This window comes from Nomascus leucogenys, chromosome 16, assembly GCF_006542625.1.
Source record: "Nomascus leucogenys isolate Asia chromosome 16, Asia_NLE_v1, whole genome shotgun sequence".
In the NCBI taxonomy this organism is placed as follows: Eukaryota; Metazoa; Chordata; class Mammalia; order Primates; family Hylobatidae; genus Nomascus; species Nomascus leucogenys.
The window spans coordinates 79,999,785-80,017,306 of record NC_044396.1 but is presented as its reverse complement, the minus strand read 5'-3'; the positions used below and the strand labels follow the sequence as shown (position 1 = coordinate 80,017,306).

Below are 17,522 nucleotides of genomic sequence, written 5' to 3'. Positions count from 1 at the left end.
GGAAAGACATGCATTGCCCTAAATCAGAATAAAATTTGAAAAAGGCATGATGATCACGGTGTTCACATATATACTATAACACCAAAATGATAATAACTCTTTAAAAAGTAATGCCCAATAATAGCAAACTGGCTAAATAAAGCATGACATTTCTACCACCAGAGTAATGACAGCAAACATTTACTGAAGATTTACTGTAGACCAGATACTATTAAGTTGACCTTTTATAGGTCAACAATTCAATGCTGCCAAATTCATATGGCTGTACATAATATTTTAAGCACTTTACATGTATCCATTCACTTAATCATCACAGTAACTCTTCTGAGGTACTATGTCAGAAAACCTGCCACATCTCATTCCAATCAAAGAGATGCCCATGTCGGAATTTCCTGGAACCTGTGAATATGTTGCCTCCCATGGCAACAGAACTTCCTAGATGTGATTAAAGCTAAGGACCTTGAAGTAGGGATTATTCTGGATTATCAGGGTGGCCCCAGTCCAATCACATGAATTCTTAAAATTAGATAATCTTTTCTAGCTGAGATCACAGAGGTGAAAAGAAAGAGGGAGAAAAGATTTAAATCCTAAAAGGAACTGGACCCACCATTGCTGGACTTGAAAATGGAGAGAGGAGGCCACAAGCCTAGAGGGGAGGCTTCTAGAAGCTCAATGCAGCTGGACAGCCAGCAAGAAAACAGGATCTCAGTCCTACAACCTCAAGGAAACGAATTCTGCCAATATCCAGAATGAGCAAGGAACAGACTCTCCCCTGCAGTCTCCAGAAAGGAAGGCAGCCTACAGGCTCCTTGATGTTAGCCTGGAGAGATCCATGTCTGACCTCTGCCCTAAATAACTGGACATGAGCAGGGCACAGTGGCTCACACCTGTAATTCCAGCACTTTAGAAGGCCGAGGTGGGAGGATCACTTGAGTCCAGGAGTTCCAGGCCAGCCTGGGCAAGATAGTGAGACCTCGTCTCTACAAAAGATACAAAAAAATTAGCCAGGCATGGTAGCTCACGTCTGTAGTCCCAGCTACTCTGGAGGCTGAGGTGGGAGGATCCCTTGAGCCCTGGAGGTCAAGGCTGCAGTGGGCCAGGATCACACCACTGCACTCCAAGCCTGGGTGACAGAGCAAGACTCTGTCTCAACACCGTCCCCCCACCAAAAAAAAAAAAAAAAAAAAAAACTATGCATTAATATATTACGTTATATAAACTCTAAATTTGTGTTAATATTTTATGGCAATCATAGAAATTAATAAGCAGGATAAAAAGCATTCATAACCACACTTGAAGGCAGATGAGAATATGAATCACAATGCCCAAGGTCACTCAGCCAGCAAGGAGCAGAGCCGGGTCTGAACAGCTCGTGGGACCTCTGGCCCTGCCGTTCTGCTCTTCAGTCTCGTGGAAGAACAATTCCAAATCCAGTTCCCAGATGGCAACACAAAGACTGTATTTTGGGCTGACACTACCAAAAGTTGGGCTTTAAAAAAAAAATGCAGTTATTATTTTCAGTAATTAAAATTGTTAAAAGATCTTGGCCTGCCTAGGCCTGGATGATGGCAATAAAAATGTGGCTAGAGATGAACTAACATAGGGGTTGGGTGGGGGAAATAATGAGTCTAGAGAGACCAGGCCTGATATTCAGCAGGAACTCACTCACCTGCAGTGGTTTTGTGAAAGGCTGAAGCGGACCCATAGCAGCGAGTAAACAGATGCCTCCCCATGAGGGCAACTGTTGTCCCCCGTGTCTAGGCATGTTCCCTCAGGGAACATTCTCCCACCCACCTCCACAAAATGCAGGGTTCAGGCCTGACGCAGAGTCTCAGAACCTGGCACCATGTATCCCAATGCCTCAGACTCGAATATTTGACTATCACCCCCAAGGGATCAGAGAGTTAGGAAAGTTAGAAAACAGTGGGCCCAGCAGGCAGGTGCCTTTGGACTCACCTAGAAGAAAGGAAAAGATCTGCTTTGGTCAGGCCTCTAAAGATATGGAAAGTATGTGGAAAATGTACAGACCCTTAGGTCTGGTCTTAGGCCTGTTTCAATCATCTCTTCATCTTCTCTGTTAGCACATGGCCTCCGGTAAGCCACTTACCTCTCCAAATCTCAGTGTCCTGGCAGTAAAAGGTGAATACCAAGGGAGCCACGTGCCAAGCAGCTCAAAGGGGAGATGATTCAGCCTCCACTTAAAGTACCATCACGATGGCTGTATGTGCCAAGGTCACCCGCGCACCTCAGGAGAAGGCTCCAGGGAGTGTGGTCAGCTGCAGAAGCAAAAGGTATGACTGTCAGTGCCATGGAGTCAAAGGCAGGCCTCACAGAGCACAGCAGTGCCAGGGACTCGAGGCTTTGAGAGATCCCACACCCGGCTCCCGTGCTGCCTAACACAGCTTTTCTCCAGCACCTCCACTTGCCGGACCATACCCTGTCCACCTCTGCATTATCTGTGGTTGTAGGCCCCCATCCATGAAGCCTGTGTGCCTTAACCATCCCACATCAGGGTGCAGGGCCACAGTGCTGGTTGGGAAAGGGCCGCAGCCCCACCTTTGTACATGGAGTCCTTAAAAAATGTTGGTCAAGTGAGAAGGCAGGTGAGGATAGGGGAGAAGAGTCACAGGGTTGCCAAGACAGACCCCAGCTCTTTCTTCCTCCATAACCGCAAAGCCTTGGCCTAGAGAAAGCGGAAGCAAGAAGACCCCTTGGTCCAACCCCCATAGTCCAATTTAACTTCCCAAATAGAGAAAGTACATGCCACAAAAGAGGATGGGGCTTCTGTGATACCACTCAGAAGTCCTAAATTGCTGCATCCCTCTCAGCCTCAGTTTCCTCATCTATGAAATGGGCATGATGCCAGCCTGTGCACCTCATCAGAGGAAGGACTGCTCAAAGGAGACGCTCAACAAACTTCCCTGTGTGAGCATGCATTCTGCCACACGATGACTGCACCATCGAATGAGACCCACTCGCCTGCCACACAGAGACCCTGGGACAGAGGAGCGCAAGGGCAATAAACCTAAGATTTCAGACATTAGTAAAAACAGACTGGAATCTTCACTCATTTTCAGGGACATTTCAGTCTTTCTCTTCCATGTCCCTTGGTGCTGCAGCTTTGAAAACAAATGGCATTTCTTTTTAAGGGTGTCATTTTTCTTTAAACACCTTAAGAAAAAAAGTTAGAATCCCAAAGGGATCTTACATTTGAGTTCTTGTGTAATCTGTTTTGCTAGAAGCTTTCAAATACATATATTTTTGAAGCCACAGGTTACAGCCCCAGGGTGAGGCCTTGGGTTCCTATCAGCAGCCCCTCAAGGCTCTGGGAGCATCTCTTCTTTTCATCTGGAGCAGCTGTCCTGGAGGAACATGCCGTGGACACAGCTGTCTGAGATGAGTAAGCCTCATCTCTGGCCAAAAGGAAACACACTGTGATTTGGGGTCTCTCTGTCTCAGGATGGGGCTTCCTCGGAGGCATGAAGCCATGCGGGACGGCATCCTTTCCCCGGAAAGTGCTGAGATTGTCAATCTCGCTCATATTTGATCAGGGCTTGTCGCCTCTTCGTGGCCCCCGCTGATAAAAGCAGGGCTGGCGCTGTTTCTGGAATGATGTGAGAGATACCACCCCCATCCCAGCCCTAGGAAAAAACGATATCATTCTCCGGATGGCTATGCTCCTTGTGAACACCCCAAGGAGGTCACTTGAAGAGGTTACAAGGCCAGTGATTCCCAGCTGGCTTCCGCTGAGGGAAAGAGACTGATCTTGGAAGAATCAGGCCAGGAGCCTGATGAGGAAAACTGAGGGACTCCAGTGTCGACTTCCACACAGGCTCTGAACTAGACGGAGCATGCAGCAAGATTTAGCGTGACAGAGACTAAATTCTAGCTCTGTCACTTTCACAGTGAGACTAAAAAATGTCTTCCCTCTCTGAGCCTTGGGTTTGACTTCTGTAAACCACGGGTAATAAATAATGTCCTTGTTCGATACCCATAAAGATTGAATTGAATTGGGGCCAGGCTCACTCCTGTAATCCCAGAGTCTTCCTTCAGAAGGAAGAAAGCATAATCTATATGCTGGCTGGCTCTATGCAGCAGCAGGTATCACAAGCGGTTTTTGTCTGCCTTTGCTTCTGAAGGTTAACCCACTACCTATTTAGAGTGGCCAGGTTGGTCTCTCTCTCTCTCTCTCTCTCTCTCTGTGTGTGTGTGTGTGTCTTTTTCCCTAGGGTGGGCATTTTCATTCAGGCAGGTGGCACCCTGCCCAAGGAGGGTGGATCACTTAAGGCCAGACTTTGAGACTAGCCTGACCTACATGGCAAAACCCTGTCTCTACTAAAAATGCAAAAATTAGCTGGGCGTGATGGCACACACCTGGAATCCCAGCTACTCAGGAGGCTAGAGGCACGAAAATCACTTGAACCCAGGAGGCAGAGGTTGCAGTGAGCCAAGATCGTGCCACTGCACTCCAGCCTGTCTAAAAAAAAAAAAAAAAAAAGAAAAGAAAAAGAATGAATTAGATAATGTGCCAAAGCATCTCAAGATTTGCACCCAAGACTCGTCAGTTCCCTTGCCCCTGCTGCCAAATTAATTGCAGTTTACTTGTAGAGGTAAAGAGGGTGCCCACAGCAAAGGGACTGAACCAGATAACTCAAGGTAATCACCCAGTGGATGATGCGGGCTGCAAGCCCGAGGGGTTAGGTGACTTGGTCTGGACTTAAAACGGGGACAGGAAATTAGATACCAGCATTCATTTTTCTGATTTACAAATCCTTTCCAGCATAAAACTCTTCTAAGGCACATATGTGAACATACACAGTTATGCTTCAGCCGGTTCCTCCCATCTAGAGAATCCAACCAAGGACACACAGGGTGTCTAGGGAGAAGAGGTTATTCTGTGGCACAGGTGGCTCTGCAGAGGTGGCTGCCATGCCAAGTCCCACAGGAGGGTATGTTCCCAGCGAAGAGTTTAGAGCAAAGACCTGCTCAAGTTACATTAGGGGTGAGGTTCCTTCCTAAAGGCACCCTCAAGCAACCCCTCACTGGAAGCAGGAGAGGAAGCAGCTCAGCCCTGAAGGCTGCAAGAGCTCAGCAGTGCCTACTGCCTTTGTTGACCTTTGAAGGTGGACAATCATGGCGGGAGGGAAATGACTTCTCCAAGGCCAGGACACGGAGGGGTAGGACGCACGGATCTAACCATAAACCAGATTCAGAAAGTGTCAGACCAGCATTGGGGCAGCCATAGGAAGCCAAAGCCACACCCAGCACCACCTTCCTCCTTTCTGAGAAAGGCCATCAAAGCAATATGACAGCAGCTGGCACGATGGAGTGATCCTCATTCAATAGAGAGTTCTAGCCTGGGTACTTCAGGGCTACAGTTCTGCTTAAAGAAGACACTGTTGACCAGGTGGGGTGGCTCACGCCTATAATCCCAGCACTTTGGGAGGTCAAGGCAGGCAGAACACCTGAGGTCGGGAGTTCAAGACCAGCCTGACCAACATGGAGAAACCCCGTCTCTACTAAAAATACAAAATTAGCCGGGCGTGGGTGGTGCATGTCTGTAATCCCAGCTACTCGGGAGGCTGAGGCAGGAGAATCACTTGAACCTGGGAGGTGGAGGTTGTGGTGAGCCGCTATCACACCATTGCACTCCAGCCTGGGCAAAAAGAGCAAAACTCCATCTCAGAAAAAAGTAAAAAAAAAAAAAAAAAAAGAGAGAGAGAGGACAGTTTGTCCAACTCTTGCCTCAAGACCATTCCTCACTCAAACCACTTCCACCCTCACGTGGCCACCCCTGACAAGATTCTCAATCTTTGGCCCACACCTCCCGCTGACACCTCTCAGATCAGGAAGCTACCAGTTACTCTAGCTTTTGGTCAAATCCACCCTAACCAGGATGGTCATTACAGCCAAGATCATCAGAGCACGTACTGCGTGCTGGACACTGTTCTCCGCTCCATACAGAGGAGGACCTGACTTTGATAAATGGTCAAGATGATCCTCTGGGATACATACTGTCCCATTTTACAGATAAGAAAACTTCTCAAGATTAAGTAACCTCCCAGGATTGTGCAACCAGAGCTCATGCTCTGTGCCATCAGGCCATGCATGGCTCACCTTCCTCTGGGCTTTGGACCAGACTCCTGAATACATATGTGACTCTGTCATCTATCAGTTGTGTGACATCAGCCAAAGCACTTCATCTCTCTGAAACTTCACTTCTTCCTCTACAACAGGGGATCATAACAACACCTTCCTGAATGAAAATGCCCACCCTAGGGAAAAAGACACACACACACACACACACACACACACACACACACCCTGACCTGGCCTCTCTAAATAGGTAGTGGCTTAACCTTCAGAAGCAAAAGCAGACAAAAACCCCTTGTGATACCTGCTGCTGTGTAGAGCCAGCCAGCATATAGATTATGTCTTCTTCCTTCTGAAGGAAGAGGCTTAAAAGAAGAAGAGAACTCGCTGGGCACGGAGATTACAGGGCTAACGCCTGTAACCCCAATACTTTGGGAGGCTGAGGCGGGCAGATCACCTGAGGTCCGGAGCTCCAGACCAGCCTGACCAACATGGAGAAACCCCGTCTCTACTAAAAATACAAAATTAGGCAGGCGTGGTGGCGCATGCCTGTAATCCCAGCAACTCTGGAGGCTGAGGCAGGAGAACGGCTTGAACCCGAGAGGCAGAGGTTGCTGTGAGCCAAGATAGCGCCATTGCACTCCAGCCTGGGCAACAAGAGCGAAACTCCATCTCAAAAAAAAGAGAACTTAGGAGAGGCCCTGGTTGGATAACAGAGCACCCAGGTACAGCAGTTAAAACCAAAGAGAACTCTCCAATATTGTTTCTAGCCCAACGCCATCTGGCCCCAGGAGCAACAAAAGTGGAGACTGCCTAAGTAATTACCAAATTTTATCAGTTCCATCCCAGCTCCAGGCCCTCCAAAAAACCACTGACAAGTCAAAGCCAAGAATTTAGCAGCTTCTCAACTTTTCCCCACACACCTGGAGGTAGACCCTTACCCCAAGGAACAAAGTCTTCATCCTGTTAGAAATCTATGAAGGGAACATGTAAACAAATGTTGCAGAGATAAGGAAGCCTGCCATGAAGGAGTCAGTTTGCAATCTCCGGCCGAGAAATTGGGAGAAATGTACTCATTCACTCTTTCCTGACCTAAGACCATTCCGGGAGTTCCTAAACAAAGGCTGGCCATCTCTTTCCCCTCTATCTTTGGCAAACCTATTTCAATGATCACTGAGGCACTTTCAGACCAACTTCCTCCCATTCAGAGAGAGCCCAGACCATCCTGGGGAGGAAGACACCCAGAGGGAAGGCTTCAAGGGGCCCAATGCCTCAGCAGTCCCCACCCCAGTCACCACCACCAGACTGGTGGCTTGGTGAAGATGAGGATGAGGCTGTCTTATTTATCGCCTTTACCAAGACAGGTACCTGGGGCAAAGTAAGCATTCAATAAATTTTTGTTAAACCCTGGAATGTGCAGCATCCTTCCCCCAAAAAGAACTGCATGGAGTCACCTCTACTCAATAAAATGCCCAACCAACGACTGAAGTTTCTTTGCCCCTTTGAAAATATGAAAGGCCCTTTTTCAGTCACCTTAGCCGATGGCCCATACTACGGAAAAGGAAACCCATCAAAGGGTAGTGAAAAGGGCTCAGTGTTGTATCCTGTAGCTGAGTTGATGGCTTCAGCAACTACAATGTTGACTTATGAGCAACCTACAGCTCTGTAACCATCACAGCTAGTTGAGAGTTAGCTGTGAGGCTGCAACCCTGCTGAAGGCTTCAAATGCCCATCTCATTTGACTGTCTTGCTTTAGAGGCTCAAACAATAATTCCCATTTCATGGATGAAGAACCCAGGATGTAGAGAAACTGTTCAAACTTTCTTAAGGTTGCTCATCTAGAAAGCTATGGAGGCAACATCCCCACACAGTTCTGCCTGTCTCCTATGCCCAGGCTCTTACACTGCCTTGGAAGAAATAGTCACTCCCAGAGAAAGCAGCAAGCAAGTAGAAACGGCACATCCTTGGCCTCTGGGTGACCACACACTAGGCAGATGTCTCCAAGGTCCCACCAAACCCAGAGGGGCTTCATCTTGCCCCTTCCAGCATAAGGGCATCATCCCCTCATCAGTCTCTCTCCCGCCCACCCTGTACACAGCACACATCTCATGCACAGGATCTCCACTTTATGATGGTGTGCCCAGCAAGAAACTATACCCATAGGTTTGTGCCTGTCTCCATGGGAAACCAGAGAACAGGAATGAGTTCTATTTCTAAATGCAGGACATAGTAGTACCCAACACACAAGAGGCACTTTAAAAATATCCATGATACCGGCCAGGCACAGTGGCTCATGCCTGTAATCCCAGCACTTTGGGAGGCCAAGGCAGGTGGATCACCTGAGGTTGGAAGTTTGAGACCAGCCTGACCAACATGGAGAAACCCCATCTCTACTAAACAAACAAAATTAGCCAGATGTGGTGGCGCATGCCTGTAATCCCAGCTACTCCAGTGGCTGAGGCAGGAGAATCTCTTGAACCTGGGAGGAAGAGGTTGCAGTGAGCCAAGATCGTGCCATTGCACTCCAGCCTGGGCAACAAGAGCGAAACTCCATCTCAAAAGAAAAAAAAAAAAATTCATGAAACTGAGTTTGCTAATAAATTAATTCCCATCTATAAAAGGGCAATAATATACCCTTTTATAGCCTCCAAGGTTGTTGGAAGGAAAAAATAAGATCACCCATGAAAAGAACTGCTAAGATCCAAATTGCTATAGATAAATCCCTAATCCCTGACAATCCTTAAGAATGATAAATAGAACAGAAAAATTAAATGTGAGGATGACCTGGCACAACACTCCACATGCATTGGAGATAGATACGCATATACATGCATGTACGTGTGTGTGTGTGTGCGTGTGTGTGTATGTATGTATAGTCAGAGATGTGTATATCTAGCTATATATCTATCAACTTATTGAGACAAAAATAAGAAATGTGTATTATAAGATAGAAACATAATACGTATTATGTTTTTATTTTTTATTTTTAATTAGCATAGAAAGAAGGGGCCTTGGATGTGGAAGGTGAAGCTGTACGCAGCTTGGTGTCCATCAGGTACCATGTCTACGAACAGCGAATCTGCACAGAGTTCAATGGGAGTCCAGTGATGCGCCCGTAACAGACTGGGACTCAGCCACAGCGTGGGGAGTTGGATAAGGCAGGTGCTGGGAGGAGTAAATGGGGCTGATTTCCATTACTGCTCACCTGCGAAGTCCTGCAGACAGGATAGAAAGAAAACTCATGCGACAATAGTTCTCGCATGCCCTCCCATGTTCAAGCCTCCTTGGAATGATCCCTCTCAGACTTCCCAGGGAAGGCCTTCATTATTCATTCCTTTACCAGGAGAGGGGCAGAGGGGAGGGAGATCAAACCTAAAGCAGACACCCGTTAGTAATGGGAGAGGAGCAGAAACACAGACCCCCTGCCTCCTTGAGACCAATCCCACCCCGGGAGCACCTTATACCCATGGCTGGGCCTCACCTGCCCCGAGTGCTGGCATGGGGCAAGTGGGCTGGGAGTGCACGGCATTCCCAGCAAAGAGGCAGGCCCCACTCCTGACGTTCCCACCCAGCCACAGACTGTCCACCGCCAAAGGCCAGGCCCTCCATGGTGGTGTTCCCAGGAATCTGGAGAAAATTCAATAGAGGAAGCCTGAGGATGGGGTGGGAGGAGGAAATGGGGCAAAGAGGCCCTGCCAAGTTTTCCAGAGGAAATGAGTAACCCGTTGTTATGCAGTCACACAGCGCCAAGCGAGGAAGTGGCATTGTCTGGGGACCAGCCGCAGGGCCTTACATAATAGGCACCCCTCTCACTTTCTGGCCCTGGCCGTATTTGGGGATTGGCAAAAACATCTGATGAGCACCTCCAGCCTGTGTAAACACTGGCTTTATTAGGGTGGTGGACAGAGGTCTGGACGGGAGTTCTGCTTGGCTTCCGCTGAGTGAAATCGATTCCCATGGCCTCATCCTGCAGGCTCCCAACCGTTGGGTGGCAGTGCTGCTCACTGGTTAGCCCCAACTCTGAGGCCAGGCTGCCAGCACCCATCCAGATTCCAGCTCCACCACTTTCCAGCTGTGTGATCTGGGCAAGCTGCTCAGCTGCTCTGTGCCTCAGTTGCCTTGTCTATAAAGTGATACTATTTGACTTGACTGCTAGGGTTACAGAGGATGAAGCAGAATCATACACACACAGTGCTCAGAACAACACTTTGCACAAAATAAGCTTTCAATGATGAGCCAGTCAAGGTCCTAGAGATAAACATAGTGCCCCCACCTTCAGGACAGGAAACGGAATAAGTAAAATACAGAGGTGAGGCCTGCATTCAGTAGAGTCTGCACTGGGTTTGGTGGCTGGGCAAAAGAGAGGCAGGGCAATCACTTCCCCCCAGCACCCTGGAAACATAAATGGAAAAGGAGTCTCCCTGGGAGCAAATAACAGAGGTGATAAGCTTGGAAATAAGAAACACCAAGTTCTTGGCCAGGTGCAGTGGCTCACACCTGCAATCCCAGCACTTTATGAGGCTAAGGTAGGCAGATGGCTTGAGCCCAGGAGTTTGAGACCAGCATGGGCAACATAGTGAAACCCCATCACTACAAAAAAATACAAAAACTAGCAGGGTGTGGTGGAGCGCACCTGTAGTCCCAGCTACTAGGGACGCTGAAGGGAAGGATCCCTTGAACCTGGGAGGCTGAGGCTGCAGTGATGGCACCATTGCACTCCAGCCTGGGTGACAGAGCAAGACCCTGTCTCAAAAACAACAGCAACAACAAAAACCCCATCAAGCTCTTGCTGGAGATATAGGAAGATTCTAGCCAAGTTTAACAAAACCTTGAAATTCATTCCAATTAAACCCCCTGGGTCACAGCCCACGATATCATCATGAACCTGAAAATATGCTATAAGGGGGTTCTCAGCGGAGTCTGTAAATCCACCCACTGCTCTACACAGACAGACCTGGGCATGTCAGTGAGGGGGTACGAAGGTTAAGAAAAACCCTTGACGCCCCAGGAACTGTTAACCTTTACACACCCTGCTGGGGCCCCCACATTCCTATTCACAACAACTCATAGACGGAGATACACACACACACACACATAAACATGCAAACACACAGCATCTTTGTTTTGAAAAATGAGGAAACTGAGGCACAGAAAGGTTATGTTCCCTGGCTGAAGTCAAACCCTGAGTAAATTTAAAGGGTCAGAATTCAAACCCAGGTTTATTTTATTCTCCACTGAAAAGATTACTGCCAGGCATGATGACTCACGCCTGTAATCTCAGCACTTTGGGAGGCCGAGGAGGGTGGACACTTGAGGTCAGGAATTCGAGACCAGTCTGGCCAACACGGCGAAACTTCATCTCTACTAAAAATGCAAAAACATTAGCCAGACCTGGTGGCGCATGCCTGTAATCCCAGCTAATTGGGAGGCTGAGGCACAAGAATTGCTTGAACCCAGGAGGTGAGGGTTGTAGTGAGCTGAGATCATGCCACTGCACTCCAACCTGAGCAACAGAGTGAGACTCTGTCTCAAAAAAATAATAATAATAATTCTGCACCACCACCCCCCCCGAGGTTGGTTTTTTTAATTATTGTTATTTGTGAAATAATCACAAACGTGTTGGGAACACAGAGCAAATCCTTTTCCCCTACAGCGTGTGAGAGGGAGTGGTGGACCTGAAGCCCTGTCACTACAGAGTACTTCCACATGTACTTTTCTAAAGCAAAGACATTCTCCCTTAGGACCATATTCTATAGGAAGATCAGGAAGCTGACACAGATACGTAACTAACATCTAACGCTCCCAGCCATCCAAGGTTTGACAATTGTCCAGAATCAAGCTTTGCATTTAATTCTCACATCTCTTTAGTCTCTTTCAGTCTGGAACCATTCCTCAGTCTTTCCCTGACACTCACGACCTTGACACTTCTTTTTTTTTTTTTTTGAGACGGAGTCTCACTCTGTCACCCAGGCTGGAGTCCAGTGGCACCAACTCAGCTCACTGCAAGCTCCACCTCCCAGGTTCAGGCCATTCTGCTGCCTCAGCCTCCCAAGTAGCCGGGACTATAGGCGCCTGCCACCACACCCAGCTAATTTTTTTTTTTTTTTTTTTTTTTTGGATTTTTAGTAGAGACAGGGTTTCACCGTGTTAGCCAGGATGGTCTGGATCTTCTGACCTCGTGATCCACCCACCTCGACCTCCCAAAGTGCTGGAATTACAGGCATGAGCCACTGTGCCTGGCCGACCTTGACACTTCTGAAGATTATAAGGCAGTTATTTTGAAGCACATCCTTTAATTTGAGTTGGTCTGATATTTCCTCATGATCACATTCACATTATGCATCTTTATTAACATTTTTTTCTTTTTTTCTTTTCTTTTTTTTTTTTTTTTGAGACGGAGTCTTGCTCTGTCGCCCAGGCTGGAGTGCAGTGGCGCGATCTTGGCTCACTGCAAGCTCTGCCTCCCAGGTTCACACCATTCTCCTGCCTCAGCCTCCCAAGTAGCTGGGACTACAGGCGCCCGCCACCATGCCCAGCTAATTTTTTTTGTATTTTTAGTAGAGACGGAGTTTCACCATGTTAACCAGGATGGTCTCGATCTCCTGACCTCGTGATCCACCCACCTTGGCCTCCCAAAGTGTTCTATTTTCTTTTTTAAAAAATTGTCCCTGGGAGCACAGAACCTATTAACATTTATTTTTCTTTTGCCTAATTGCAAAGCAAGAGTTGGGAGGAAGATTTCCTGGAAGAAAGTAAATCATCTAAGTCAACTGTGATGACAACCCACACCCAATCATTTTTAATTGGGCGAGGCAAAACGGTGTACTAGTTTATGGCTTAGGGAGGGTTCCAGCAGTCTGCCTGTCTGGGGAGGGACTACAGCTTTTACACAGCCAAGTAGATCCTGGCATCAGTTGCTCATGCCAGCTTTGCTTACAAATAAAAAAATTAAAAAAAAAAAACAGAAAAATGAAAAACTGAAAACCCTCAGAGTTCAGCCTAAAAAGACCTTTCATGCAATGCCAGGACTCTCCCTTTCCCACCCCCTAAACCCCCCTTGCTTCTGTCCCAAAGTACAATACATATGTTTATCTTGCTTCTAAGTAGGGGTATATTAAAATACTTGAGGATTTTCCCCTCCTAATTCTGGCATGCTGGCTCCCACTGGCTGTGCAGCCACATATCATGAAGTGCAAAAGCAACAGTAAATTATACCCTTTACAAACACAGGGATCTTTCCTGAGGTTGGAAGTCGCATCACTTGAAAGGCTGACTTTCTTCAAACTTCCAGGAACTGAGTGGCCCAGAGCCCATCTATTTAAAGGTCAACCCAGCCCTGCTGTATTTGGAGGGCTGCCTTGGACACAGGCTTATTCTCGGCCCCTCTCTGCAGCCACCGCAGCAGGCCAGGCTGTGAGCACCACTGTGTCCCTTTCAAAGGGAGAAGGGAGGCCAGAGACAGAGGAGGGCCAGAGAGAGATGGGAGATTGGAAACAACCAGTTGCCACCCCCTTACCCACCGCACCCCTCTGGGGGATAGGGTGGGGTGATGGTGGCTAGCAGAGTAAACTCCTCTGCCATGATTAAATCTCGGAATCGAGCTTAGGTCCCAATTTTCAGGGACAAGATGGTCCATTTGGTCACACTTTTAACTCAGCTGCCTGGGCTTAAGCTCTAGCAAAGCAGAGCAGATGGTAAAGAAGACAATTCAGGACCATCCTGATAGGTATAGGGACCACAGCAATGGGAATTTGCTGTGTAGGAGAAAGATAGGGCTCAACTCGATACAGCCTGAGCAAGTGGAAATTCACAGCCAAGAAGCAGGGTGGGGGTCAGAGGATAGAAAATTACTAACAGGCAACATCAGGAGTAAGGGGGATTCTGGTTAAATCAACCTATCAAGATTCTTGCTAAAGGCAGGCCAGGGTGACCAGACATCATCTGGAGGGTGGTAGAAGATGAGGGACCCTATCTATCAGATATGGAAGATATTGAGGGCGGGTGGTCCTTACCAAACTGACTCAGCAGAGTTTTTTGCTAAAACTAGATTTTACAGGAAGTGCACAGATGGGCCTAGGAAAAGACTTAGGTGTCTGATTAAATTGGGTAATTGGGTCAAGCAAAGAATCTTTGTCAGTAGGTAGTGGGAGATGGCCCCTGTACCAGCTTGGCAAGGCAGCCAGAGGGGACGACAGCCCTTCTCACCCACCAACCACACTGAGAATCTTTGGAAAGTATTTAACCCTTAGCTTGGTGTTAACTTACACAGGTCTGTGTGTATTTAATTCTATGAGCTTTGCTCAGTATTTGCTCACTCTTCAAACTGCTCGTGAATTCAGAGGATGCCAGGTAGTGAGAAGTCACTGCTGATAGAGCACCTGCAGCAGGCACAAGGGTTCTGTGGTTGGGGGGTCAGCACAGATTACAGATGACTTTCAGGATGGTACAGTCAGTTGCCTAAAGTCACCCAGCTAAGGAGGGGGCATGGCCAGAATCCCAGTGCTGACCAGTCTGACTCCGGAACATAACCTCTAATTTCATCACACTCTTCATACACCCCCACATTCAAGAAGGGAGCAAAGTTGTAAAGAAGACAGGCCCCACAGATCCTGGACCATGCAGCAAGCAGTGCTAGGATGGAAAGAACTCATTCCACTAAGAGGCATCCAAAAGGGCTCCATGGAAGATTTAGCATTTAAGTGTTGCCTACAATGGGCCTTTTTGACAGGTCAGAGAGAAAAGGAAGAGCAACCCAGGAGGAAAGTACAGGAACAAAAGCAATGAGACCAGAAACGGGCCTAGATGGGTGATGACAACTAGCTGGCGAGGCTGAGTCTCTGCGTGGTGAGGGAGCCCAGGACTCCTTCTGGATGTCTTTCCAGCCTGTGTGGAGTGGGTGTCCCCTCAGTGCTAATCACCGCACCACATCATTGACCCAGGTTATTTCTGATCCCCACAACAGTGCAAGGAGTAGAGACGAATAGTCCCATTTTCAAAGAAGAAGTTCCGGGTTAGAGAAGCCACCACTACTGAGTACCTGGCTCCTAAGCAACAGGGCCGGACTTGAACCCAGGGCTGTTTGCTACCGAGGTCCGTGAGTTTCCCATGCAGCCTTCCCACGTCCTTTTCCCCTTTCTGCTGAGGTCATTGTCGGCACAGAAAAGGATGTTCGGGGGAATGAACGGAGGAGGGAAGGAAGGGGGGAACAGCGCCAAGGCTGTGATTCAATGCAGACCTTTCCTCGTGTCCGATTAGCTTGAAAAGACTTGGAAATCAAAACCAACCAAACAAAACACTCAACAGGCCAGCCCAGGAAGCTTCTATTCTCCGGAACAGAACTGAAAAGAGAGCGAGCAGGCCAAGGGTCTCCAAGTCAGATACATCATCAGAGGGGACTCAGGAAAGGGAACGTGTTGCCGGATAGTGTCTGAGGGTGGGCACCCAGGGACAGATCCTGAGGAGGGAATGTCTGTCTGTGTGATTTAACAGGGAGCAACCTCAGGAGAAAGGAAGGGAAGGCGGCAGAGCCAGGCAAGGGAAGGAGGTGGTCTCGGCTGGGGACCAACTCAGGCCATCCACAGGATGCCCGGGAACATGAACCGCACCACGGAGTTTACCCCTCATGGAAACAAGAAGGAGCAGCCCTTTGCACCCCTGAGTCAGCCAGGGCTGGTGCAGGGTGAGCAACTTCCCGGATGGAGCAGCTCCAGTTGGAGGAAGGCTAATCTCCAGAGAAGGGGTGCTGTGGACATTAGCAGCAGTGGACGTTAGCAGCCGCTGTCTCGGCAGCTGGGGTGAGTGTACCAGTCCAGGGAGGGAGATCTGGGGCAGCCCTTCAACAACAACCACTACAGTTAGTCACAACGGAGTGACTGTGCGATGCTCGGGAATGATAACAGCCCCCATTTTTTAACATTTCCTGCAGTCAGCTTCCCTAGGCCAGACACTGCCTGGGCTGAATCAGCCTCTCAAATGGGTGCTGGAAACATCTGGGTCTTAGAGGGACACCAGGGGCAGGAAAAGAACCATTCTGGGGAGAAGAGAGCCGGCCAGAGACCATGACTGGAGGGAAGTGGGCAGAACAAGAACAGGACTGCAGAGAGTCCCACCTTTTCTCCACGCCTCTCTCCTAAAGAAAGCTGACATCTGAAATCAAATGAAACGAGTTGAGAACACAAACTCATGCTCCCATTCTTACACCCCAAAAAAGTCTAAAACTCAACTGGGCACAGTGGCTCATGCCTGTAATCCCAGCACTTTGGGAGCCCGAGGTGGGTGGATCACCTGAGGTCAGGAGTTCGAGAGCAGCCTGGCCAACATGGTGAAACCCCATCTCTACTAAAAATACAAAATTAGCCAGGCATGGTGGTGCATGCCTGTAGTACCAGCTACTTGGGAGGCTGAGGCAGGAGAATCGCTTGAACCCAGGAGGCAGAGGTTGCAGTGAACCGAGATGGCACCACTGCACTCCAGCCTGGGCAACAAGAGCAAAACTCCATTTCAAAAAAAAACAAAAACAAAAAACCTCTAAAATTCATAGAACAGCCTCTGATAAATCTTTTCACAAGATTATATGATCTCAATAATTATTTTCAATAAATTAATTAATGAATCCTACCATAGTGCCCGCCATATGGTAAGTGCTGAATACAAGCTGAATGGCGTGTCCACTGAACACACTGTAACATCCACCATATGCTTACAGATAACCTCCTAGATCTTTCCCAAAATAATAGAGGCTCTCTTTTCTGAAGTTGAGTTTGGCTTTAATCTCACGATGCTGGATTTTTCAACTAGATTTTTTTTATTTTTCAACTATATTTTTTTGATTTTTCATCTTGATTTTTCAACTAGAGCTTTACTGTCCCCAAATGTTCATCAACAGATGAATAGATTTTTAAAAATGCATTATACCTGTGCTAGGGAACATTATTCAGCCCTAAAGAGAAATGACGTGCTCATCTATGCTACAACGCAGATAAACCTTGAAAACATTACACCAAGTAAAGAAGCCAGGCACAAAAGGCCATTCCAGGATAGGTATATTTGTAGTACAAGTAGCTCAACAATTTCTTAGCACTCAGAGAATTGTGGGAATAAAGAGGTGACTGCTAATAAAAACAAGATTTCTTTTTGGGGAGATGAAAATGCTCTCAAATTGATTGTGGTGATGGATGCACAACTCCATGAATATATTAAGAACAATTGTGTTGGCTGAGCACAGTGGCTCCTGCCTATAATCCCAGCACTATGGGAGGCCAAGGTGGGTGGATTGCTTAAGGCCAAGAGTTCAAGACCAGTCTGGGCAACGTGGCAAAACCCCATCTCTACTAAAAATACAAAAGTTGGGACCGGGCGCGGTGGCTCACGCCTGTAATCCCAGCACTTTGGGAGGCTGAGGCGGGCAGATCACGAGGTCAGGAGATCGA

At 47.9% G+C, this 17,522-nt stretch overlaps 1 long non-coding RNA gene across 2 annotated transcripts in view; it reads right to left on the bottom strand.

Moving 5' to 3' along the window:
• Positions 1–17,522, bottom strand: part of LOC100579768 — a 309,638-nt gene that overhangs the window by 161,045 nt on the left and 131,071 nt on the right. The window contains exon 3 of one of the 2 annotated variants that reach the window (XR_004026205.1): positions 2,108–2,276. The exons of the other annotated variant lie outside the window; for it this stretch is intronic. This is a non-coding gene — a long non-coding RNA (uncharacterized LOC100579768). The remainder of the gene's footprint in view (positions 1–2,107; positions 2,277–17,522) is intronic. 2 annotated transcript variants of the gene reach the window in all.